General features: G+C 34.7%; 1 long non-coding RNA gene across 1 annotated transcript; it reads left to right on the top strand.

Annotated features, from left to right (window-relative positions):
- Nucleotides 1–355: 355 nt before the first annotated feature.
- Nucleotides 356–2477, top strand: LOC113273966. The gene is made up of 5 exons (XR_003322691.1): nt 356–623; nt 706–767; nt 1296–1646; nt 1761–1876; nt 2134–2477. It is a non-coding gene; the product is annotated as an uncharacterized LOC113273966 (long non-coding RNA).
- Nucleotides 2478–11988: the final 9511 nt, after the last annotated feature.

Genomic DNA, 11988 nt, shown 5'->3' with positions numbered 1-11988 from the left:
GTAATCTCTTTCACGGACGAGATAAATAGAAATTGCAAAGTTCTTTTTGTCTCAGATTTTATGATTCCTCAAGATAGAAATCTAAAACTCTTCGTTATTGATCAGTATAATATTTTTCTTGAGAGGTGGTTAATCACTAGTGGAAAACAAGATTTTTAAGTCTGTTTGTGTTTTATAAAAATGACTTCCATCGGGTTTCTTTATAATTGCCCAAGGTAGACGTTTTACTGAGAAATCAAAACTGAGTCCCTCTAGCAGACGTTATACTAAAAGGTAATTTAGTAAATAAAACGAGCTTCTATAAGGAGTACAATTAAGACTTCCGTAGAAACTAGTTTCCGTGGTCCTAGTTTTCCACGCCAGCGCACCACCCATATCTATCTGCTCTTATCTTTAACAAACCCTAAGAGAGTCCATCTTTGTTTTCATCTCTCACTATGTTGTTTCTCAGACAACAAATTTCACAAAACGAACAATCTACAAAGAACAAAAATCGTTCAATCTTAACTCTCCATCTGTGATCTCAGAAGAGAAAGACAAACCCTAGAAGGATAGAACCCACTGAACCAAATCAATCTACTCACCTAATAGATCTGTAATCGGGGCCTTCTTCTTTTTTGAAGGTTACTAATAAACGAATTTTCCGTTTCTGATATTTAGTTTATGATTGTCACCATCTAATTTTGAATTTTTTGGGTTTTGTAGTGAACAACATATTTTAAATTTTCGGGTGTTGAGGATAATTTTGATGCTATTACTTCTGTAAGGTATACAATCATTATTGCTTTTTCTGATTTTAATTTCTCAAATTAGGGTGTCTTTAATTTATCTTTTTTTCGCCTATTTAGACTTTAGAGTTTAGTTGTGTGGATCTGGGTATTTTTGATTGATTTTAAGTGTTCATTCGTTTAGTAGTTATTCGATTTTTGTACGGGTGTTCTGTTTACTCCTCTAAGTTATATGTTTTCTTGAATAGATTAAAGCTCTGCTTGTATGGGATCTCCTGTCATTTTCTTTGTATGTTATTGTTATTGTGTTGGTGTTTTTGTTGGGTTTGGTTGTGGATGTATGTTTATAATCTAGTGGTGGTAAATGTTATCATGTCCTGTTTGATGATTGTTGTTTATTTTTCTCAAGTTTTTCTCTTTCCCAAAAATATTTTAACTATCTGCATTTTGGACTTTGATTAGCCTGCATTCTTGTTGGTTAGAACGAACGAATGACTTAGATTTTCATTGATTTTGATTCCATATATGCTTCTAATTATTGGATCTCTATGTGATTCGTGTTTGCAGGGGACAATTGGTTATAAAAGGGGTTGGAAACATTTTACAAAGTACACATTTGGACCAAGACAATCCTGCACTCTACTTGCTTCATAAAAATTCAGAGAGGCGATTTTTAAGTTTATCTAACCTTCCATCCACCACCGTCACCACTTCATTCACATCATGTACACCTCTCGACCTGAGAACTTCTCCTTCCCTGTTTGTGAAAACACTCAAAAACTCACAGCTGAATTCAGTTGTCACCACCATAGAGTCCACCTTCACAGACCACCAACATCTCCACCAATCCATCACCAATTCCTTCACACCTTCACGAATAAAATTCCGTATACTTGAGGTCCCAATGTCAAATGGGTGGTATGTTATTTTCCTTAAGTTTGTTTAGAATCTTTTAAACTTACCAGAATTTTTGTTTTCTCATTTGTTTGTGGTTTGAAATTAGCTTATACAATGTTGAATGTTTATATCCAGGCCATCGAAATGTTTACCTCTATGAGGAAAATCGCTAAAGATAAGGGTGTTGATCATCTATAAAGAGACAAATGCCTCAACAGTTCGTCTGTCTACCACATATTTTGTTCCTCAAGGTGTTTTCTTACTACTTTTATTTACTTTACTAGCATTTCATTTATCTGTTATCATCAAATATTGCCATTAATGCATACGAACCCTTCCATAAAAACAAATAGTTTATTGAGGATGTTAAATAGTTTACAAGTCATTATTCGTGCTTCCAATCGATCAACTGTCTTTGAATTTTAGTGTATCCAGGATGTCTTGCTGATCAACTGTCTTTTAATTTTGCCGAGGAATAGACACTAAAACTCATTCTGGTTTCTTGCAGGTGCATCTCAAACCAAAAATATGACGTAATTGAGCATCCATTCGTCCAATGGATTTCAGAACCACAAGAAGGAAATGGGCTGGTGGGACTTGCTTTGACTTGGAGGATTAGTTCAACATTGCTCGAAAGGCATAAATGATGGGAAATATCGGTGAAGTCTTGCCTTCAAGTTAGTGTTGATGCTTTCTGTTTGTTGAGCTTCGAATAGGAATATAGGTTAAGCATTTTCAACTTAGTGTTGAAGTTTCAGGTTTGGAACTGAAGGTATTTTAGATAGTGTAAGTTGTAAACCGAATACACTTTTTTAATATAAAATTTTGGATCCAGAGTGATTTGTATAATAATTTTGCTTCTAAGTAATTTTTTTTTTTTGAATTTCTTTTTCATTTCTATCATATTAGATTTTAATTTAAGATTTTGTGATTGGTTTTAGTTTGATATTCAGCTGAATCGGCTATGGATTCAGCTGAATCATTTATTTTTTTTTATGAAATATGATCCAGCAATACGGCTGCTTCTATCAGCCATTTCAGTGGACTGTTGATAGCAGTCCTAATATAATAAGTTTAAGGAGTCTCAAGCACAGTCATTTCAAGAAATAAGACTACAATTTTATGGCTGGTTTAGCTGTTTTAAGTGTCTTTCTGGCAGACTTATTTTTTTGATTTTCCACTAGTGAATAATCCAGGCTTCTCAGATAACTGAGTGTAAGTGTCTCGGATTTGTGAGCTTTTCTAGCTTTATCTATATACAAACATATTTACAAGCCTTGATATGTCGATCTAAAGGGAAATCAAATAGGATTATCTGTTAGAGGCAGTTTGGTATCAAAAGTTTTCACTTATACTGAAGTAACTCTTAGACTATAAAGGACGTCGGCTAAGGGAATCAGTCGTGTAGATCCTTGCGATGTTTCAAAAGATGTAAGGAGCACGACTGCAACTGAATTGCTTGGGCGGTGAGTTTCGTCTCAACTACATTCCAGGTCGAAGTCTGATATTAGGATAGTGTCTATAGTGGCTTAATACAGTCCGGTGTTCAAATCTGAACGAGGTCCGGGGATTTTTCTGCAGTTGCAGTTTTCCTCGTTAACAAACTTCCGGTGTCTTGTGTTTTTCCTTTTCCACATTATATTTTTTATCTTTATAATATATGAATAACACAAGTAGTATGTAATCAATATTAGTAAACAAGTTCATTTTAATTGTGATCAATTACGAGACTCGTTCTTGTATATATCTTGAAAAACAGATAACAAGTATCATATTTGGCAGAATTCGGATTCAATTATTTGGATACGACTAAATTGATCTTGGATATTGTTTTTTAGATTGTCAAAGTACTCTTGTATAAAATAAGGTTCACGGACTTTATTGTCTTGACTTTTTGATTGGGAAGAGAAAGAGATATAAACTCTAAATACATATTGTCAAGGATATTTAAGTAGGTCTAGTTGATATTGTATTAGGTTTTGTCCATATAGTTTTTCGAATAAAAAAATTAGTGGCGTGCTTGGTACCCTCTCCTTTTCAATCGTATTTTTATATGCTTACCAAATATAAAAGAATATCATAGACAACAGAAATATTATTCCTATATGTCGATGATCTTCCAATATATTGATTTAGCTGTCAATATCCGATTGTATATTATATCGATTCTTCACATATTGTACAGCTAGGTAGTACAACTATATGATTTTATCTAGGTAGTATAATTGTATGACTAGAATTGTCCCCGCATGTATTAACTTCAAAATGAGGATTTTTCAAGACAGTAAAATAATTTTGTGCTTCATGATGCTGATATTCAAGAGGGTATTAACTAATGGTCAATTAGTATTATAACAAAGGTATAATATATAATGAGTGACTATAGGTGCGGCTGAAAGAGCAGCAAAACAAATTTGTCTGAATGTTGACAAATTTTTCTTTAGTTATCATGTAGATAATTTTTAGAAATATGTATAATGATAGAAATATGTTATCATGATAGAATATGTATATCATAAACTTTGATAATGTTGCTCCTTGTGAATGTTTCTGTATAGTTTTGTAACAGAAAACCAAAACCTACATTAGTTGATTCGGGGATCCAAGAGGCATCACAATTAATTTTTAAAATATTCAACCGTTGTAATGATTGTTTGGGAAGATCAACTAGATTTTTTTCTAAATTATGATGCCAATACTGAATATGTCTAGCAATCTGTTGAGCTACTTGTTATGGAGAAATACTTTTATTTTCAAAAACTCTTCGGCATATTTTCCTTAAGAATATGTCAGCATTCGGTAAAAGCTAATGCGCATTCGGTAAAAGCTAATGCTCAAGAGATACTAGTTTCATTTTTTTTTCTCCATTCATTGTAATGTACTAGAAAAGAGTTATCAGAATTTGCCCAACCTTTCAGTATTGGCATCATAATAAAAGGATGGGTTGGAAAGATTCTCTCCCAACCAAGAAAAATGGTTTTGCAAAAATATATTCTATCCAGTCTGCCCATTTATACTATGGGATGTTTTGTATTTGCCTAAAAATATAACGTCTACGATCAATGTCATTCAGCGATATTTCTGGTGGGGTAAACATACGAATTCGAAATTTGTATACCTAAAATCATTTGATTTCCAGTCCAAGCAATGACATTTCGGAGGCCTGGGATTTAAATAAGCTGATAAAGTAAATCAAGCTATGATTAGTAGAATAGTTTGGAGACTGGTTAGTAACCCAGATAACTTGTGTACTAAAACCTTGAAATAAAAGTGCTTTAGAACAACAAGGGTTTTGCACTCTGAGAAAATGGATAAATCATCCTGGACTTGGAGATGTATTTTGCAAGACATACAATACATATAACAGTATAGCACAAGGGAGGTTGGAGATGGTAAATCAATTCATATTTGGGATGATAATTGGATTCCTGGTAGGGAAAAAGTTTTGGCAGAAACTTCTTCTTAAACTAATCATGATTAACACTTGTCTCTGAGTTGATAGACTCAGATACAAAAAAGTAGAATACAACTATTTTACATTCCATATTTAGTGATTCTAAAATTACAAAAATATTACTCCCTCCATTCCTAATTAATAGGCTGGTTTTATTTTTAGAGAAAATTAAGAAAAATTAAGAGAACTAATCATTGAAAGTGGTCCTCATGACACTTGTCAATAGAAGAAGTAAAGTGAAATGGTCCCCATGACACTTGTCGGAAAAAGAAGTAAAGTGAAATGGTCCACATGACACTTGTCATCAAGAGAAGTTAAGAGAAAAGTGGTCCCAGAAAACTAAAATAACATTTAACTTTCCTAATTAGGAAATCAGCCTATTTTTTTGAAACATCTATTTATAAAAACCAGCCTATTATTTAGGAACGGAGGAAGTAAATATAATATACATGAAGAACTAGTTAAAAATGATAGATTAAGATGGTCCTTAACCAAAAATGTAAACTTTACGGTTAGCTCTTTTTATTCGAAGCTTCAAAACTCATCAGCTCCTATCTCTGCAGAATCAAAGAAATTCTGAAAATATCTATGGAGTATGAACACATCTCAAAGGATCAAACATATTGTTTGGAAAGAAACCTGTTTTGAGGCATACTAGATTTTTTTGAGGCATACTAAATAATGCCAAAATAGGGTCACTAAATAAAAAACAACGTCACCCCTTATCAATCCTTTTTGATAATGGCATAACTACCCTTACATAATTAGTGTTAATGATTATGATTAGATTTGATTAATCAGGAATTTTAAGGATTGATTAAAAATTAAATTGTTAGTGTTAAATTAGTAGAGAAATCAAATTTATGTGAGAGAGTTGGAATTTTTGAGAGGAAGAAGAAGAAGTGAAAAAAACTTGGGTTTTGAGATTTTAGTGATTAGAAGTGACCAAAATGTGTGACTCAAATCAGAGGTAGACTTCTATACGAGGTTTAATGTCCTTCTTATAAGTTGAATCTATCAAAACGTTGAATTTTTAAAACCCAGATCTACTGACCAGATGAACAGTTCGGCTGATAACTTGTCAGCCGAACTTCCCTCTGTAATTCACAAATTTAGGTTCGGATGATTCAAACAAAATCGTTGTTAGCCGAACCTAGGTGTATTTTCATAAAACAGAGGTTCGGCTGACAAAAATTCACTCTGTAACTGACGAATTTAGGTTCGGTTGATTCGAAGAAAATCTAGCAAAATCGCATTAGCCGAATATAGTGTTTCTCTAAATCATATACTAGGTTCGGCTCAAAATTGATATTCCAAGATCATCCGAACTGATCTTCTGAAAACCCTAATTTCATCTTTGAAATCATATTCTAGATCAAACAAAATAAAATCAATCAAAAACAAGATGGGTTTGTTACAAATGCATTCTAAAATACATCTAAGAGCAATTGAGATTTGGATTTCGCACTCCAACATCGCTCACTTCGATTTGTGTTTCCTTTGATTGATTGATTGATTGCTTGATTGAATTGGAATCCAAGATGTTTAAGTTTAAAGGTTATTTTGATTTTTGATTTTAGGTTTTTGAGGATAAAAACACTCTAGTAATTAGATTGTTCAAGGATATATAGGTAATTACATTACCTTTAGACACCCCTTATAAAACCATCCTAGATGGGATGATAAATAAGTATGCCTCAAAAAAATTCAGTATGCCTCAAAACAGGTTTCTTTGGAAATGCCTCTCCACTCGCAAGAATCACGATGCCATCGCAGCTCAGTAGGCCCAAGCCCAATATTAACCACTTAGATTATCCAGTACACGTGTAAGAACTCAGTTGTGAATCCTAATTCGACCGTTATAAACTCTTCCACCCAAACGGTCATATTATCCCGAAAGATTTCATAATATAAACACTAACTAACCAAACAGGTTTTTGCTCAAAACCATCAACCCCCTCTCTTTTTCTCTCCTCCTCAAAGCAGTTTATTGAATTCAATTCAAGCAGTTTCAATCAATCGAACTCATTCTTCACATCTAATTCATGGATACATCTCCCCAGACCCCTAAAGAAATTTCCAATGAAACACCACCTCAAACTATGAATGTTGATCTTAGACTTCCCAAAGCATTCAAGTCTTTCAAGTGTCCTGAAAGGTACACTAGATCTTTCTCTGTTTCAAATTTTTGTTAATTAAAATTACCTGAATTTTTTTGATCTTGATATTTTTTGTTTTGTTTTGTTTTGTTTTGTTTTTGCAGGTATATGAGTCCAACTGATAAATTGATGTCCCCTGTTTCCAAAGGACTTCTAGCTAGAAGCAAAAAACCTGGTTCTTTAATACCACCTTCTTCCAATCCACCTAAGGTAATTTCCTGAAACTCCCTAGAAAACAGTCATTTAAGGTGTTTGGGATATTGTCTGACTTAGGTTTTATGGCCAGATACTTGATAAGTGTTTTTAGGATGTTGGTGTGTCTCAAGTCTATATGTGGATGCATACATGGAAGAGGGGTTTGGTGAATAGTAGTTTCTATAATTTGGATATATACTAATGTATGTATATGATTTCTGGACCTAGTTTGTGTTGTATTCGGATTTATGTTTTTCTAGTGAAGCAAGATTGTAACGGGATTTCGAGACAAGCTCTCAGTTATGTGTACCCTTTGGAAGTAAATGTTGGAGTCTTGCAACAATAGAAGAAACGTCAGATGTATCAAACAATAAATATAAAGAACCGTATCAAACAACTCTACCACGAACAAATTGATGAGGGCAGAATCACAGGTTCAACAAGCTGTCCTTAACACATTAATTCGCGGGTATACTCTAAAGTAATGCTAAACCCTAACGTGCGAAGATGTGTCCAGGATAAGACTGCCCGATATAACTTGTATTAGCACAATACAAGTTACCCACTCTTAAACTCAGCAACGGGGATGGAAGTAAAACTCCGCTTGAAAATAAAAGCAAGAAGATGAAGAAAAGCAGACCTAGAGATGGTCGCTGCTTGTGTGTTTTGAAAAGAGATTTTCGAGTTGTATTTATAGGAAAATTAACTTGCAAATCAAGTTAGGTTTAGGTTTTTTCTTATAAAACGAGTTTTGTTTCTTGTAAAACAATTAAACACAAAAAAGGAATTTTTTCCATAAATAAAACTCTTAAATAAATTATTTATCAAGTTAAAAACTTGCAAAAAATAATTTCAAGTAGACACGGACTTGGTGCTTGGTACACACGCATGGGCATGGGTCGAAACATGTATTTTTCGCCCCACCTGCTCCACCCACATTGTTTTACAACATATCCATGAGAACATGGTAATATAGTGGAGCACCTCTTTAGTTTTCCACAATGTGGGACTAAAGGTTCCATTTCATTCACTCAAAAATGAGTGAGTATCCTTAGACCCTTAGGTCATGAGATCAAACCACACCAAGACCAAAAAATCATTTATTAAATAACTCATTTTCTCCAACAATCCGCCACATGAATGAAATCTCGGTAAAAAACGAAAAATCAGAGTACGGAAAATACCATTTAGGCAAAGGTGTCCATGAGGTCTTGAACCTTGCTTATAGAGAAGTTACCGGAACTACTAGCTAGACAGTGAACTATGTCTTGAACTTCTAGCGTTTGGTGTAATTATAATAACATCCATGCATGATATCCTCCAAGTGTTGCTAAGTTTGTGTCGTTTTGTCCATTTTGGCCCTGGACATATCCTGTTTCTCAAAATGCTTTAGAGAATCGGCTCCATTCTCATTGGAAGGGACCCACTTCCTCATTCAGATAGGTGAGTTCCATCAAGAGTGTTTACTGCTACACCCCATTTCAATCTTAAACTGAAACTATATAACTCATTAAGACTTAATTAAAAGTCATCCTCCACATGCAGTCACACTATCACATCAACACTATAGGGAAGGGACAGAGAATGAAATTCTCTGATAGTGTTTAACTTTACCCACCATAAATTAATTGTCTCATTCGAAACCTTGTTATTGGAATCTCCAGTCAGCAAGGTTGAGTATCCTTCATGGCAAATTTAATTATTTGAGCCTAAGCCCCATCCCCTTCGATGATTTACTAACTATATCCTTGGCAAACCTTTCGTCAAAGGGTCCGCGATATTCTCCTTGGACCTTGTCCAATCTATGGAAATAACGCCTGTGGAGATTAGTAATTTCAAAGAATCATGTCTTATACGCATATGTATAGAATTTCCATTGTAGAAGCTATTCTTAGCTCTACCTATTGCAGATTTGCTGTCACAATGTATAGATATAGCTGGCACAGGCCTATGCCAGAGAGGAATATCTTCTAAAAAGTTTCTTAGCCATTCGGCCTCCTCTCCTGCTTTATCTAACGCAATAAACTCCGACTCCATAGTTGAGCGAGCTATACATGTCTGTTTGGAACTCTTCCAAGATACAGACGCACCTGCTAGAGTGAATACATATCCACTCGTAGTCTTAGACTCCTCTGAGTCTGCTATCCAGTTCGCATCGCAAAATCCCTCAAGGACGGCCGGATACCCTTCGTAATTCAAACAAAAGGTCATTGTGTACTTCAAGTACTTTAGCACTCTATTATACCTGCTTAACCTACTCACAGCATAAGCAATGTCTGGTCTCGTACAATTCATCAAATACATCAGACTTCCTATGACTCTCGAGTATTCAAGTTGGTTAACACCTACACCCTTATTCTTCATGAGTTTGCAAGAAGAATCATATGGAGTGCAAACAGGTTTACAGTCAAACTGATTATATTTCTTAAGTATGGATTCAACATAATGAGACTGACTCAGACTATAGCCATTAGAAGTTTTTCTAATCTTCATCCCTAATATGACATCATCGGGACTAAGTATTTCATGTCAAAGTTCTCATTCAAAATTTTCTTAGTGGTATTAATAACATCCATGTTTGTACCTAGTATAAGCATATCATCAACATACAAGCATACAACCACACAGGCATCCTTGACAAGTTTAGTATAAACACACTTATCAGATTCATTAATTCTAAAGCCACTAGAAATCATCACATGATCAAACTTCTCATGCGACTATTTAGGTGCTTGTTTTAATTCATACAAAGATTTCTTCAGTTTACAAACCTTCTTCTCACAACCTTTAACTACAAAGCCTTCAGGTTGTTCCGTATAAATTTGTTCATCTAATTCACCATTCAAAAACGCTGTCTTTACATCCATTTGATGTATTTGTAGGTTATGGCACAGAAGCTATAGCAATTAACATCCTAATGGAGCTAATTCTACTTACTGGTGAATATGTATCAAAGAAGTATATACCTTCTATCTGTTTATAGACTTTCGCTACGAACCTAGCCTTGTAGTTTTCAATAGTTCCATTTATATTACGTTTTCTCTTGAAAATCCATTTACAACCTATGGCCTTAGACCCTGGAAGTAAATCTACAAGTTAAAAAGTATCGTTTTCTCGAACGGAATCCATTTCACTAATTGAAGCTTCTTTCCACCACGGAGCTTCAGGACAAGTCATGGCTTCTTTATAAGTCTGAGGATCAGACTCGGCTAGGTATGTAATGCAACCAGGATAGGTTTTCTTAGTTTTAACCCTTTTACCTCTTCTAGGTTCTATTTCTGGTTCATCTTCCTCTAAAGGTAATGACTGACTGGATGATGGAAATTCTAGGGGATCATTTAAACATCTCTTTCGAGAATCACATTTCATAGGAAAAACATTCTCAAAGAACTCAGCATCCCTAGACTCCATGATAGTATTCAACCCTATGTCAGAAATTTCAGAACTCACAACCATAAACCTATGAGCACTAGAATGCTCAGGATACCCTATAAAAACACAATCAACGGTTTTGGTTCCTATCTTACTTGTCTTAGGAGGAGGGATGGCCACCTTTTCCAGGCACCCCCACACTTTGAAGTAATCATAAGATGGTTGTTTACCTTTCCATAACTCATATGGAGTTTTATCTGATCCTTTAAAGGGTACTCTGTTCAGGATGTAATTGGATGAGAGGATAGCCTCCCCCCACAAATTCGAAGGTAATCGTGAAATAATCAACATGGCATTCATCATATCCTTAAGGGTACGGTTCTTACGTTCAGCTACACCATTGGATTTAGGTGAATAAGGGGATGTAGTTTCATGTATTATGCCATGTTCTTCACAGAAATATCCAATAGGAATTAGATACTCACCACCACGGTCAGACCTAAAAGTTTTAATGGTAGCATTCAATTGGTTTTCAACTTCACGTTTATATATCTTAAAGGCTTCTAAGGCATCGTCCTTCCCTCTAAGAAAATAAACCTGACAGTACCTCGTACAATCATCTATAAAAGTGAAAAACCATTTCTTACCACCTCTAGTTTGAACTGACTTCATGTCAACTACGTCTGAATGAATCAATTCTAAGGGTTTAGTGTTTCTCTGGACATTCTTCCTGAATGATTTCATAGCATGCTTATATTCTACACAAATCTCACACTTATGACTTTTATCTAAAGTGAATTTGGGTATGCAGCCTACGCTAGCCAGTTTATGCATTGATTTGTAATTTACATGACCAAGTCTACCATGCCAAACATTCGATGACACACACATGTAAGCAGAAGAATCATTCAATTTCACTTCAGAACAGGTTACATTAAGTTTGTAAAGACCCCCAGTCTTATAACCCTTACCCACATAATCATTGCCCTTAGTTACTATAAGTTTTCCAGACTCAACTGAAACTTTAAAACCCTTATCATCTAAAACAGAACAAGAAACAAGATTTTTGCAGATGTCTGGAACATGAAGAACTCCGTTCAATGTGAGAGTCTTGCCAGATGTGAGCTTCAGACCGACCTTTCCTTTTCCTGCAACCTCTGATGAAGATGAGTTACCCATGAAG

Source organism: Papaver somniferum, chromosome 4, assembly GCF_003573695.1.
Source record: "Papaver somniferum cultivar HN1 chromosome 4, ASM357369v1, whole genome shotgun sequence".
In the NCBI taxonomy this organism is placed as follows: Eukaryota; Viridiplantae; Streptophyta; class Magnoliopsida; order Ranunculales; family Papaveraceae; genus Papaver; species Papaver somniferum.
The sequence above is the reverse complement of the archived record's forward strand: the minus strand, read 5'-3'. Positions and strand labels throughout refer to the sequence as shown.